This window comes from Salvia miltiorrhiza, chromosome 5, assembly GCF_028751815.1.
Source record: "Salvia miltiorrhiza cultivar Shanhuang (shh) chromosome 5, IMPLAD_Smil_shh, whole genome shotgun sequence".
Lineage (NCBI taxonomy): Eukaryota > Viridiplantae > Streptophyta > Magnoliopsida > Lamiales > Lamiaceae > Salvia > Salvia miltiorrhiza.
Genome location: NC_080391.1, coordinates 50,542,522 through 50,555,004, shown reverse-complemented (window position 1 = coordinate 50,555,004; position 12,483 = coordinate 50,542,522). Strand labels below are relative to the sequence as shown.

The following is a 12,483-nucleotide window of genomic DNA, read 5'->3' as shown; positions in this document are numbered from 1 at the left end:
ACTAATCTTAGTTAAGAGCAAAGTAAAGCTTCTAAGTTTCAATTCGTTATGCCCGGATTTTAAAACTCACTTTATAATATGAAAATCAATTTCTCAGTTAAGGGCACCAATAATACCCTTGCTTGACTTTTCATAAATCTGAACTGAAAATGATAATGGAAAAAAAATTATAAATACTACTTAGAAGAGTAATTAAAATAAAAGCTCAACTTGTTTATTAAAACTAATGCCCAACCATTTAGAAAAAAACCCATTCAATTGAAACTAACCTAAGCCCAATAATAAATAAATTAGCCTAGGCCCAAACCTCAAGCCCACTCCTTGAGCCCAAATTCCTTATCTCTCCCTTAAATCCCTAATTTAACACACACACACACACAACTCACGCACCCTCTTCTCGCTCTTTCTCTCTCTCAGCCGCTCACTCCCCACCTCCTCTGCGTCCTCCTGCCGCCGTCACCGGACGGCAGCGCCGTCCCCGGAGGCCGGCGGCTCCGCCTCCTCTCTCCTTCCCTTTGACCTCTCCTTGTCTTCCCTGATCTCTCACCTCACTCTGATCCTCTCCTCAACCTCTCTCCCTCTTCCTCATCTCTCGCCTCCTCCCTTGCCCCTGTCCTCGCCGCACCGGCCACAGCCGCGGCCGCGCCATTCTCCGCCAGCCGCTGCCTGTTCCTACCCAACACTGCCCTCACCTTCTCCCATCTGTCCCTCTCTCTCCCTCGCGTACATCGGACGGCAGACGACCATGGAAGGCCGTCGCCACTGCTGCTCTGCTCTCGGCCGCGACCAGCGGCGCTTGGCCTTCGGCCGCGCCGCCCCGCTCAGCCGCCTCCCTTCTCCCTCGCGTTACCGGCAGCAGCGACCAAGGAGGGGCCGCTGCCTTGGCTTGCTATGGCGGCGCACAAGTAGCCCCAAGGGGAACCCTTCCCTCTCTTCGACACTCACACTCAACAAAGCAAACAAAAGGAAAAATTCTCAGATTTGTAAAGATTTGATTTTTGGTGCATTGGTCAAGGTATTTCCTTAATAGAAACAGTTGGGTATTTGAATTTTGTATGTTAATCTTTTGTTATAACTGTTGGTGATGTTTCCGTAATAAGGAACAAATAGAAGGAAATAGATGCTGTATTAAAATGAAAATGCATAGATTTACAGAGATAATTGGGGTTACCAGCTGGAGTTCTGCAATGAAAAGAGCATATTGAGTTTTGTGTGAAAGGAATCGAGCCGAGAGCAATTTTTGCTGGATTCAGTCCACCATTTTTCGGAAAGTGAAGAAATAAACATGATGAAACATAATGATACTTGACTGAGAAATAGAAAGAGTTACTATGTTGATTGCTTCCTACTGCAGCTTGAGGAAGTGATTCTGGCGGTGAAATAGTGTAAGAAAAGTTGGGGTAATTTATGAAGGTGGAACGATTGACGTGGTTGTAACAAAGCCAAAGCTTTTGCTTTTGGGAATAGAATATCAAATTTGTGAAAATATCAAGCATAGTTAGACTTGGAGAGGAAGGAAAATATTTCAGTTTCTCACACTCACACGCACACGCACAAACGCTTGTTTCAATTTCTCCCACAAATCTCCAAATTTTGGGCCAGTATTGATCTCACAAATTTTGGGCCGGAGACCCAAGAAAATTTTAATAACTCACAAATAATTATTGCTAGGCTTGAGGCCCAATAAAAATAAATAGATAAATAACTAAATAGAATGGAAATAAATAAATAAATACTTGTGAAAATATTTTTCATATACTTTAATAACGGGCTTAAGGCATTTGATCAATAAAATAATAGTAACGAACTTCAATTTATAAAATATCTTTAAAATAATATAATTTATTAAATACCGGGCGTGTATCAATAGTATTCTAATATTAAAGGTCTTCAATATTTCCTATGAAAAGGACGGGATGTCACATACCTCCCCCCTTAAAAAAAATTTCGTCCCCGAAATTTACATACTTTGGTAGTCTAATTCGGGGTATTGAGGTTTATTCTTATCTTCTGTGAATCCTTTAGGTTCGCTTGATCTTGCTGCAAGTCGCCTTTTTTTCAAAAAACCAATCTTTTCTTTGTGCCTCAATGATTCTGGCTCGCCGATCTGGGATAATTACTCGTCGTCGTCCACGTCTTCTTATTGTCGTATCCATGATGTGGTTTAAAGGTTCAATTGGTTAATAGGGCTTAACAATCATATGTGAATCAATCTTGAGACTATGCATGCTACACCAAAGAAAATGTGAACAACACGCATAAAGTATGAATAAATTACTGATATATATGCCTCAAGAGAGGACTTTCATAATATTCAAAATAATAGTGCCTCCCAAAGAGGTTCTTTTGGTTAATACGATTGAACAACTTTAGATGTAAACTAACCATAATAACTAGGCGTGTTACGGGAAGAAAAGTTTGAATAACACGCGTTAAAGCAATGATCAAAACACTTATGTATCATATGCCTCAAAAGAGGACTTTCAGTATAATGAATATAATAGAGTACTCCAAGTGTTTAGGTAGTACGAGAATTTATTAAATGAATTGGGGTGTCTAAGCAAGGTATAGGTAGGATGTGGATGAGTTCGACCTTACAGTCAAAAAGTGAGGTGTCCTTATCAAAAGTAAGGTTATTCTAAACAATTGTCGTCACTACTAAACTAATAATGTATGCAGGCAATTGCTCTCTCATGAATCTCTTATGATAGCTTCCTCAATATTGTTCTTAGGACCTTCTTCCTATGTCAATGGCCTTGGCTTGGTGCTCTTGGTCAGCTGCGGAAAATCGTCGAACTAATCTTGCACATGTGTTGGTTGTCCCTGTTTTCCATTCATTAGAGAAAGGTGTTGCACGAATCTTATTGATGATTTGATGTCTAATATTCTTCCCTTGCATGCATTCATCCTGTGTGTCGTGATTCTACTACGAAATCTCTCAGAAAATTCTATAGCTTCCTAATTTAGCTATGGAGCTTCTCTTCATACTATTCTTGCAAGTTCATTGGGGTCCAATGCTTGCGGAATTTCTCACCTGTTTTGTCCATCTATAAAGAAGGACCAATATCATTCAAACCGAAATAGCGCAAGGCTAAATCTAGCTAAGTTTCTCTGTTCTATAGGCATCATAGGTATTCTGAGAGCATTCTATGTTCTTCAAGGTTCTATACCTCATCATTCTAAAGTTCTCTAGACAAAAGTCTAGTTTATATGGATCGAAATCCTGTCATAGCATTAGCTAATGCACCTCTAACTATGAGGTAAATCATACTCTTATAAGTTCATATCTTTAGTTGACTGAGTCAACCTACTCATAACTGTCAAGTCAAAAAGGTCATAAATAACCTAAGTTGACAAATAGTGTCATTTATGCCATCTGAAATATTTCTTAACATGCACGAAGTAAAAAAAATCATAACATATCTTTAATCATAAATGATTCATAGAATCAATCATAAACAACAAATCTTTTCTCTTTCAACATGCTTATGTGAGTTCAAAGAGACTCATCATAATATACTTCTTCTGAAAATAGATCATGTAGGCTCGAAGAGTCCCATCATGATTACAAACTTTGCTTCTTTTAAGGACTCGCTGGCCCAAATATCATACTCTTCTTTCTTGCATAAGCAATATCTCTTTTCATATGTGACATCATTAAAGCATTTCACAAGATAATCTTTTGCGCGCACTTCTTCAAATTAAATCATTTATTTGAAAATTTTAAAACGTACCTTTGTTGATCAGGCAGTGAGACGGTGAGCTGAGGGTTACATAAATGCTTAGAAGTCTAGAGGTACTATTCTAGACTCAAAATAATTCAACTAGCGGTAGTCAGAGGCACGAAAGAAAACTTGTGCTCTGATACCACTTGTAACGACCCAACTTCCCAAACAAAAGAAATAAGAAAAATATGTGATATGAGCAGATCAATTATGAAGATTTACCCAAAAGATTAGGTATCTGTGTTTTGAAGAGATTAATAAAATAAAGATAAAATAGAATAAATGAATGGGCATTGAGCGACATAATCGATTAACAACATTCAACTTTCCAGGAGCGCAAAAGTTTAGTTTCGTGACTCTGATCATAATCAACGATGACTTCATTAACTGAAATACGAATTAAGGGTCTAAGCTCAACGAGATAATATTTTACCATATAATAAAAGTTCTTAGTTTAGGAGATTGAAAGACAAGATAGCAAGCTAGTCGTTAGCGGAAGTGAAAGACGAAGCGGAACCCTAGCCTCAGCTCAACCCCGTCTGCACCAACCGATCAACCTGAAAACATTTAAAAAATATTTTGGGCTGAGCACTAGTGTACTCAGTGGGTTATGCAGTTTATAAATATTTTATGAAATAATTAAGTAGAGCAGTTTATCCAATATCATAATCATAACTCAGAAGGTTTTAAAAATAGAAATCCACTTCTAAGCATGACAAAACATTTTTCTCATTAAGTGGCGCGCCATGTGACGTTCGATTGTTACTCGCTGCTTATGATCCCGGACCTCTAGCCACCGACGGATCGCTTTCTTTTCTCCCATTTATCAATCTCGGGACGCACCCGGTCAGATCAATAATCATAACTGTGCTTCGGAACACATCCAGACAAGCACCCTTATAACGCCTCTTAGCTTTGTTAGTGCACGATGGCGATCAACCCATCGAGCCACTAACCTTGTGTACACAATCCTCATCTAACGTGTTAGGCCAAATGAGAATCTCGATCGATGCTTATGCGAGCATTAAACAATACAGAACGCACATAAAAACATTTATATTGGATAAACGAACATTGTCAACTTTCATGAAATATCAGAGCTTATATAACTCAAGATACATTTGTAAAATAAAGCCCACCTTGATTGGACAAAGTCCGAAGTCAAACATAACTTGTCTCGCAAAAGCAGTGCTAATCCTCTTGGTCAACTGAGCCTACAAGATAATCTAATCTTAATAGGTCTCGTGATACTAATCTTAGTTAAGAGCAAAGTAAAGCTTCTAAGTTTCAATTCGTTATGCCCGGATTTTAAAACTCACTTTATAATATGAAAATCAATTTCTCAGTTAAGGGCACCAATAATACCCTTGCTTGACTTTTCATAAATCTGAACTGAAAATGATAATGGAAAAAAAATTATAAATACTACTTAGAAGAGTAATTAAAATAAAAGCTCAACTTGTTTATTAAAACTAATGCCCAACCATTTAGAAAAAAAACCCATTCAATTGAAACTAACCTAAGCCCAATAATAAATAAATTAGCCTAGGCCCAAACCTCAAGCCCACTCCTTGAGCCCAAATTCCTTATCTCTCCCTTAAATCCCTAATTTAACACACACACACACACAACTCACGCACCCTCTTCTCGCTCTTTCTCTCTCTCAGCCGCTCACTCCCCACCTCCTCTGCGTCCTCCTGCCGCCGTCACCGGACGGCAGCGCCGTCCCCGGAGGCCGGCGGCTCCGCCTCCTCTCTCCTTCCCTTTGACCTCTCCTTGTCTTCCCTGATCTCTCACCTCACTCTGATCCTCTCCTCAACCTCTCTCCCTCTTCCTCATCTCTCGCCTCCTCCCTTGCCCCTGTCCTCGCCGCACCGGCCACAGCCGCGGCCGCGCCATTCTCCGCCAGCCGCTGCCTGTTCCTACCCAACACTGCCCTCACCTTCTCCCATCTGTCCCTCTCTCTCCCTCGCGTACATCGGACGGCAGACGACCATGGAAGGCCGTCGCCACTGCTGCTCTGCTCTCGGCCGCGACCAGCGGCGCTTGGCCTTCGGCCGCGCCGCCCCGCTCAGCCGCCTCCCTTCTCCCTCGCGTTACCGGCAGCAGCGACCAAGGAGGGGCCGCTGCCTTGGCTTGCTATGGCGGCGCACAAGTAGCCCCAAGGGGAACCCTTCCCTCTCTTCGACACTCACACTCAACAAAGCAAACAAAAGGAAAAATTCTCAGATTTGTAAAGATTTGATTTTTGGTGCATTGGTCAAGGTATTTCCTTAATAGAAACAGTTGGGTATTTGAATTTTGTATGTTAATCTTTTGTTATAACTGTTGGTGATGTTTCCGTAATAAGGAACAAATAGAAGGAAATAGATGCTGTATTAAAATGAAAATGCATAGATTTACAGAGATAATTGGGGTTACCAGCTGGAGTTCTGCAATGAAAAGAGCATATTGAGTTTTGTGTGAAAGGAATCGAGCCGAGAGCAATTTTTGCTGGATTCAGTCCACCATTTTTCGGAAAGTGAAGAAATAAACATGATGAAACATAATGATACTTGACTGAGAAATAGAAAGAGTTACTATGTTGATTGCTTCCTACTGCAGCTTGAGGAAGTGATTCTGGCGGTGAAATAGTGTAAGAAAAGTTGGGGTAATTTATGAAGGTGGAACGATTGACGTGGTTGTAACAAAGCCAAAGCTTTTGCTTTTGGGAATAGAATATCAAATTTGTGAAAATATCAAGCATAGTTAGACTTGGAGAGGAAGGAAAATATTTCAGTTTCTCACACTCACACGCACACGCACAAACGCTTGTTTCAATTTCTCCCACAAATCTCCAAATTTTGGGCCAGTATTGATCTCACAAATTTTGGGCCGGAGACCCAAGAAAATTTTAATAACTCACAAATAATTATTGCTAGGCTTGAGGCCCAATAAAAATAAATAGATAAATAACTAAATAGAATGGAAATAAATAAATAAATACTTGTGAAAATATTTTTCATATACTTTAATAACGGGCTTAAGGCATTTGATCAATAAAATAATAGTAACGAACTTCAATTTATAAAATATCTTTAAAATAATATAATTTATTAAATACCGGGCGTGTATCAATAGTATTCTAATATTAAAGGTCTTCAATATTTCCTATGAAAAGGACGGGATGTCACATAACCCGAACCCGAAGCCCAATCCGCGCGCAAACTCGAACCCGGTCCGCCCTAATTAAGAGCAAAACAGTCCTAAAACGTAAAAAAATGGCCAAAATTTGTGCTTTTTAGATGAGAGACCAAATATTGAGTTTCATTGCTCAATATGACTATCTCACAAGTTGACTCAAAATATAAATTACTAGTAGGTACAAGTTATATTTATCTACTAAAATTAATAATAATTGTATTAAGTCACTAATTAACTCTGTTTGTTATAAGAAAAAATTCTTCGGTTTCTGTGCAAGGGGTAGCCGAATTCCCGTCAACCGAGGCTGAAATTCAGCACGCGTGCTATTCTCAATCAATGGATACAAGCAAAGAAAACAACAAATCCGTGAATGCGGCTAGTGAGGGTCCACCACCTTCTCTAAATCAAAGTTTTAGAGAAGAAACAAATATGGTTTGTACGCCCAACAATATCTCACCCAAACAACTAAGCCCAGAGATTCGAAGCCCATTTACGAAGCCCAGGCGTGATTTTCTGGATCGGTCCTCTTCTTCATCAGTTGGCCTTGATTCAATTCTTGCGAATCTTGTCATTGGACCAAGTGAAGAGGAACCCATTAAGGAGGTTGTAACAGTCCAACCCACTTTTTTTCGGGAGAATCATAATATTGAAGTGCTCACTGATTCGGTTTCTCACAGGAAAAAGAGCGAAAAAATATCTGTTAACAAAAAGAGAAATGGGACCGATTATTCTTTGAGATTTGGGCAGAATAGATTTCTTAGCCTTAAATCAAAAAAAGGCGCTGGTTCTCAAAGCAGAAAGATTTCAGAATTTTCGAGGGGCACAGGTGTGATTGGTAAATCCATCGAGGAAGGAGATACTACAAAGTCAGATGACCAGGCCGAGAAAGAGTATCGGGATGAAGATTGCAACGATTTCGAAGAGGGAAACAAAATCTGGAACTTTGGGAAGGAACTGGGTCTTTCGAGCGATCTCAATGATGTGGAAATGGTGGAACAGATCATGGGGAAATCTGGAAAGACAGGAGCTGAGGCGAATCAGGAAAATTGTTTACAATGAAAGTGCTCTCTTTCAACGTACGTGGCCTTGGGAGTTCAGTTAAGAAACGAGAAGTGAGGGAGTTGATTCGCAAGCAAGAGGTAGATTTCTGTTTTCTGCAGGAGACAAAAATTGAGAGAATCAGGGAGATGGAATTGAAATCGATGTGGGGTGGAGACAATTTTGCTTTTGCACAGAGCCAAGCAGTTGGGAGATCGGGGGGAATTCTTTCGATCTGGAACAAGAGGAATTTTTCGACATCAAGCCAATGGGATCTGCCGGGTGCTCTGATAATTAATGGGTTTTGGAATCCAGGTAATTTGAGATGTTGTTTCATTAATGTTTATGCTCCACAGAGACTTATTGATAGAGAAATATTGTGGGATCAAGTGAGCCTTGTTATTGATCAGAATCGAGATTCTTGTATTTGTGTTGCTGGTGATTTTAATTCTATCAGAATCAGTTCGGAAAGGTGTGGCAGAGGGACTCAATTTTCAGCTAGAGATTTACTGGTGTTCGATAAATTCATTTCTGATAATAATTTGGAAGATATTCGATTACAGGGGAGATCCTTCACGTGGTATCAACCACAAGGGATTTGTAAATCAAAATTGGATAGATTTTTGGTAAATGAAAAGTGGCTGTCAAATTGGGGTCAGACCATGGCGAGAGGGTTGCCGAGAACAGTCTCAGATCATTGTCCGATTATCATGGAGACAAAGGTAGTTGAGTGGGGCCCAAAGCCTTTTCGGTTTATTAATGCTTGGTTAAATCATCCCGATTTTGAGAAAGTTGTCAAGGATTCATGGCAGAAGGGAGGCATATCAGGCTGGGGTTGTTTTGTTTTTAAAGAAAAATTGAAGAGATTGAAAGAGGATTTGAAGATCTGGAATAAAAATTCGTTTGGTAGAATTGAGGAGAAAATCTCGTTGCTTAGGGAGAAAATTAAACATTGGGATCTCATTGATGATTCTTTTGGGCTTGATGACGATGAAATCATACAAAGAAGCGAGGCCGAAGCTTCTTTGATGATCCACCTTAAAGATAGAGACAGTTTACTGGCTCAAAAGGCAAAAAGCAGATGGGCGAAGGAGGGAGATATTAACAGTAAATTCTTTCATAAAGCAATCAAATCTAGAAGAATTATCAACGGCATCTCAGGGCTTATGGTGGGAGATAGCTGGTCGGACGACCCGAGGGCGATTAAACAAGCTATTAAAAGTCACTACCAACATCAGTTCCAGGAAATCTGCAGAAGAAGACCGGTCCTACCGGAAGAATTTGGCCAAAAGAAAATCCCGGACGGTATCAGAGATAGCCTAGATGTCCCCTTTTCGGACGAGGAGATAAAATCGGCAGTGTGGCTGTGTGATGGTGATAAAAGCCCCGGACCCGACGGATTTAATTTTCTGTTCTTGAAAAAAAGTTGGGAAATTATCAAAGAAGACTTGTGCAAACTAATGAAAGAGTTTCATCAATATGGGAAATTAGCAAGAGGGTGCAATACTTCTTTTGTGGTACTAATTCCAAAGAAAGATGGGGCGACAGAGCTCAAGGATTTCAGGCCGATCTCTCTTATTAACTGCCTCTATAAGGTGATTGCGAAGGTGTTGGCAGCCAGAATGAAACAGGTAATGAATGTTGTTATTTCAGATTGTCAGAGTGCATTTATTGAGGGGCGGTACATTTTGGACGGCGTTGTTATTCTTAACGAAATAATTGATGAAAGCAAGAGGAAGAAAAAAGGTCTGGTTCTTTTAAAAGCAGACTTCGCAAAGGCTTATGATACTGTTGATTGGGGTTTTCTTGATGGTATGCTTCAGAAGATGAACTTCAGCGATAGGTGGAGGTTGTGGATTAAAGGATGTCTCAACTCGGCATCTTCAAATGTCCTCGTCAACGGCAGCCCCTCAGGTGAATTTCAACTTGGTAGAGGTCTGAGACAGGGCGATCCATTATCACCTTTCCTTTTCTTGATAGTGTCTGAAGGTTTGAATCTTCTGGTGGAAAGAGCAGTACAAAAGAATCTGATTGAATCGTATAATATTGGGAAAGAAGACATTCGTATTTCACATCTTCAGTATGCCGATGATACAATGTTTGTCTTAGCAGATAAGGTGGATAATGTCAGAGCATTAAAGTATGCTCTCAAGCTCTTTGAATTACTTTCGGGATTAACAGTGAATTTCGACAAGAGTTGTCTAATTGGAGTGGGGATTACGGCCTTCAGAAGTGAAGAACTGGCGGGAATCCTCAAATGTAAAGTGGGTGGACTTCCCACTAAATATTTGGGAATCAAGATTGGGACAAGGATTTCTCGAACATCGGAATGGCAGTACGTGGTGGAAAATATCAAGAGTAAAATCAAAGGTTGGGAAAAACGGAAGTTCTCGTTTGCAGGTAGAATTACCTTGATTCGATCTGTTTTGTTCTCTCTTCCGATATATCATCTTTCATTTTCTCTTATTCCAAAAGGTGTTTTAGCGGAGATTCGATCTTGCTTGAGTAAATTTTTGTGGGGGGGAGGTTTAGAAGAGAGAAAGATTCATTGGATTAAATGGGAGGATCTCTGTGTTGGTCTTGAATTTGGGGGGCTCAATTTTAAAGATATGGGTGATTTTAACTCGGCTCTTATGACCAAATGGATCTGGCGATTTTTGACTGAAAAAAATCTTTTGTGGGTGAAGGTGTTTAAATCCTGCCATGGGGATTTGGAGTGGGATGGAGAAGGTTTTCGGGCCGAGGGAAACACAGTGATTAAGTCGGCTTGGTGGAGGAAAGTGGTTGGACTGAGCAGGGGTGTGAATGGTAAAGGGGTGAGGGAAAATCTTGAGCGAGTGTTAGGAGATGGGAACTCGGTGAGGTTTTGGACACACAGATGGGTGGGGGAGATTTCTTTGGTTGATCAGTTCCCAAGACTTTATCGTCTCAGTTCCAATAAAGAGGGTTTGGTGGGCAATATGGGGGAATGGATTGAAGGAACTTGGGAGTGGAAATTCGAGTGGGATAGGAACTTGAGGGAGAGAGAACTGGAGCAAATTCGAACCTTAAGGTCTTGTGTCAGTAAAATTCGACTAAATGCAGGTACTTTGGATGCTTGGAGATGGAAGGCAGCCAGTAGCGGTGTTTTCTCTGTCAAGAAAGCATATGAGACTCTCTTTAAAAATAGGAGAATGTCGAATTTGTGGGGAGTTCAAAAGGAGATAGCCATGATCTGGAAAGCCAAAGTTCCAGCCAAGGTTATCGCCACAGTTTGGAAGGTCCTTAAAGGAAGAATCGCAACGGTTGACAACCTTCGGAGGAGACAAGTGGTGACACATTCGGCGACTGATTTTTGCGTCCTTTGTCAGGTGAAAGAAGAAACCATTGAGCATCTCTTCTTTCTTTGCCAAAAAACTGATGAAATTTGGAAAGAAATCCTGAGTTGGACTGGGAACCAAGCAGCCTTTCATTCCAAAACAAAAGCACATTTCAATGCTTTCGTGAATTTGGGGAGTAATAAGGATGTGGACTTCTTCCTTGCTGTTTGGATGTGTGTGATTTGGAGCATTTGGAAGACTCGAAACAATTGTATCTTCAATCAAGGAAGTTGGAACAAAGATAGAATGATGGCAGAGATTAAGGCGAGATTGTGGGCTTGGCGTTCGTATTCGAACCAAACAATGCAGGAACAAGAGTTTCGAGGTTGGTTCTCGGCTGTTAGAGGTTTGTGCTTTTAAATTGTTTTCATGTGGATTGGGTCTTTCTTTTCCGCCCAATCCGATGTTTGTTATTTTTCGATTTTGTACACTTGGTACCTCTGGTACCTTGTGGTTCGACCTGAAGGTTTATTAATGAAATCTCTTTTCTCCGACCAAAAAAAAAAATAAGAAAAAAAATAATATTTATTATTTTGAATAAAATAATTTAATTTCAAAATAAAATAATTAATATTTTGAATATAAATATAAATTTAAGTTCGTATAGGCTCAATTAAGCTAGTGAGCCTCAAAGTATTCGATAAACAATGTTCGAGATTCGATTTGATACTAAACAAACTAAACTAAAACACACTGCTATTCGATTTGCCTCGATTCGATTAGATCCTTAATTGGGAAGAACTCTTTTAAGGTTTGAAAGTTTATAAGATGTAATTTTTTAAGGCAAAAAAGACACTTATATTAAATCACGATGCACAATATCTGTTAGCCAGGATGGAAAATCCGACCTCCAGAGCATTACATCATCAAACCAAATAGCGAAATTCGCTAGACAACGGGCATCCCTATTAGCTTCTCTACGAACATGACGAAAATCAAGCACAATCTTTTCATTTACATGCATAAAGGCATCACAGAGTTCATCGCAAAGAGAATCCATGCATGTATTCCTTTCGCTGAGAACATGAACCGCTAATAATGAGTCAGAATATACCAACAAAGGATCAAGATCATTCTCCATGCAAAAGCCTATTCCCAATAGCAGCACATGCAATTCTCTCATAAGAGTAGTTTCAGTTCTACCAATCCTCCGTGCCACCACCGCGCGCATAGCCCTA

At 40.0% G+C, this 12,483-nt stretch overlaps 1 protein-coding gene and 1 long non-coding RNA gene across 4 annotated transcripts in view; one reads left to right on the top strand and one right to left on the bottom strand.

The window, feature by feature from the left end:
- LOC130987205 (uncharacterized) overlaps positions 1 to 12,483 on the top strand; it is a 698,101-nt gene that overhangs the window by 142,586 nt on the left and 543,032 nt on the right. The gene's annotated exons all lie outside the window — the stretch shown is intronic.
- On the bottom strand, positions 1,108 to 6,893 carry LOC130987220 (uncharacterized). 2 transcript variants are annotated; one of them, XR_009089615.1, is made up of 3 exons: positions 6,147 to 6,893; positions 4,865 to 4,939; positions 1,108 to 4,282 (listed from the first exon to the last, which is right to left on the bottom strand). It is a non-coding gene; the product is annotated as an uncharacterized LOC130987220 (long non-coding RNA). The 2 variants fall into 2 exon arrangements; XR_009089616.1 differs by lacking the exon at positions 4,865 to 4,939.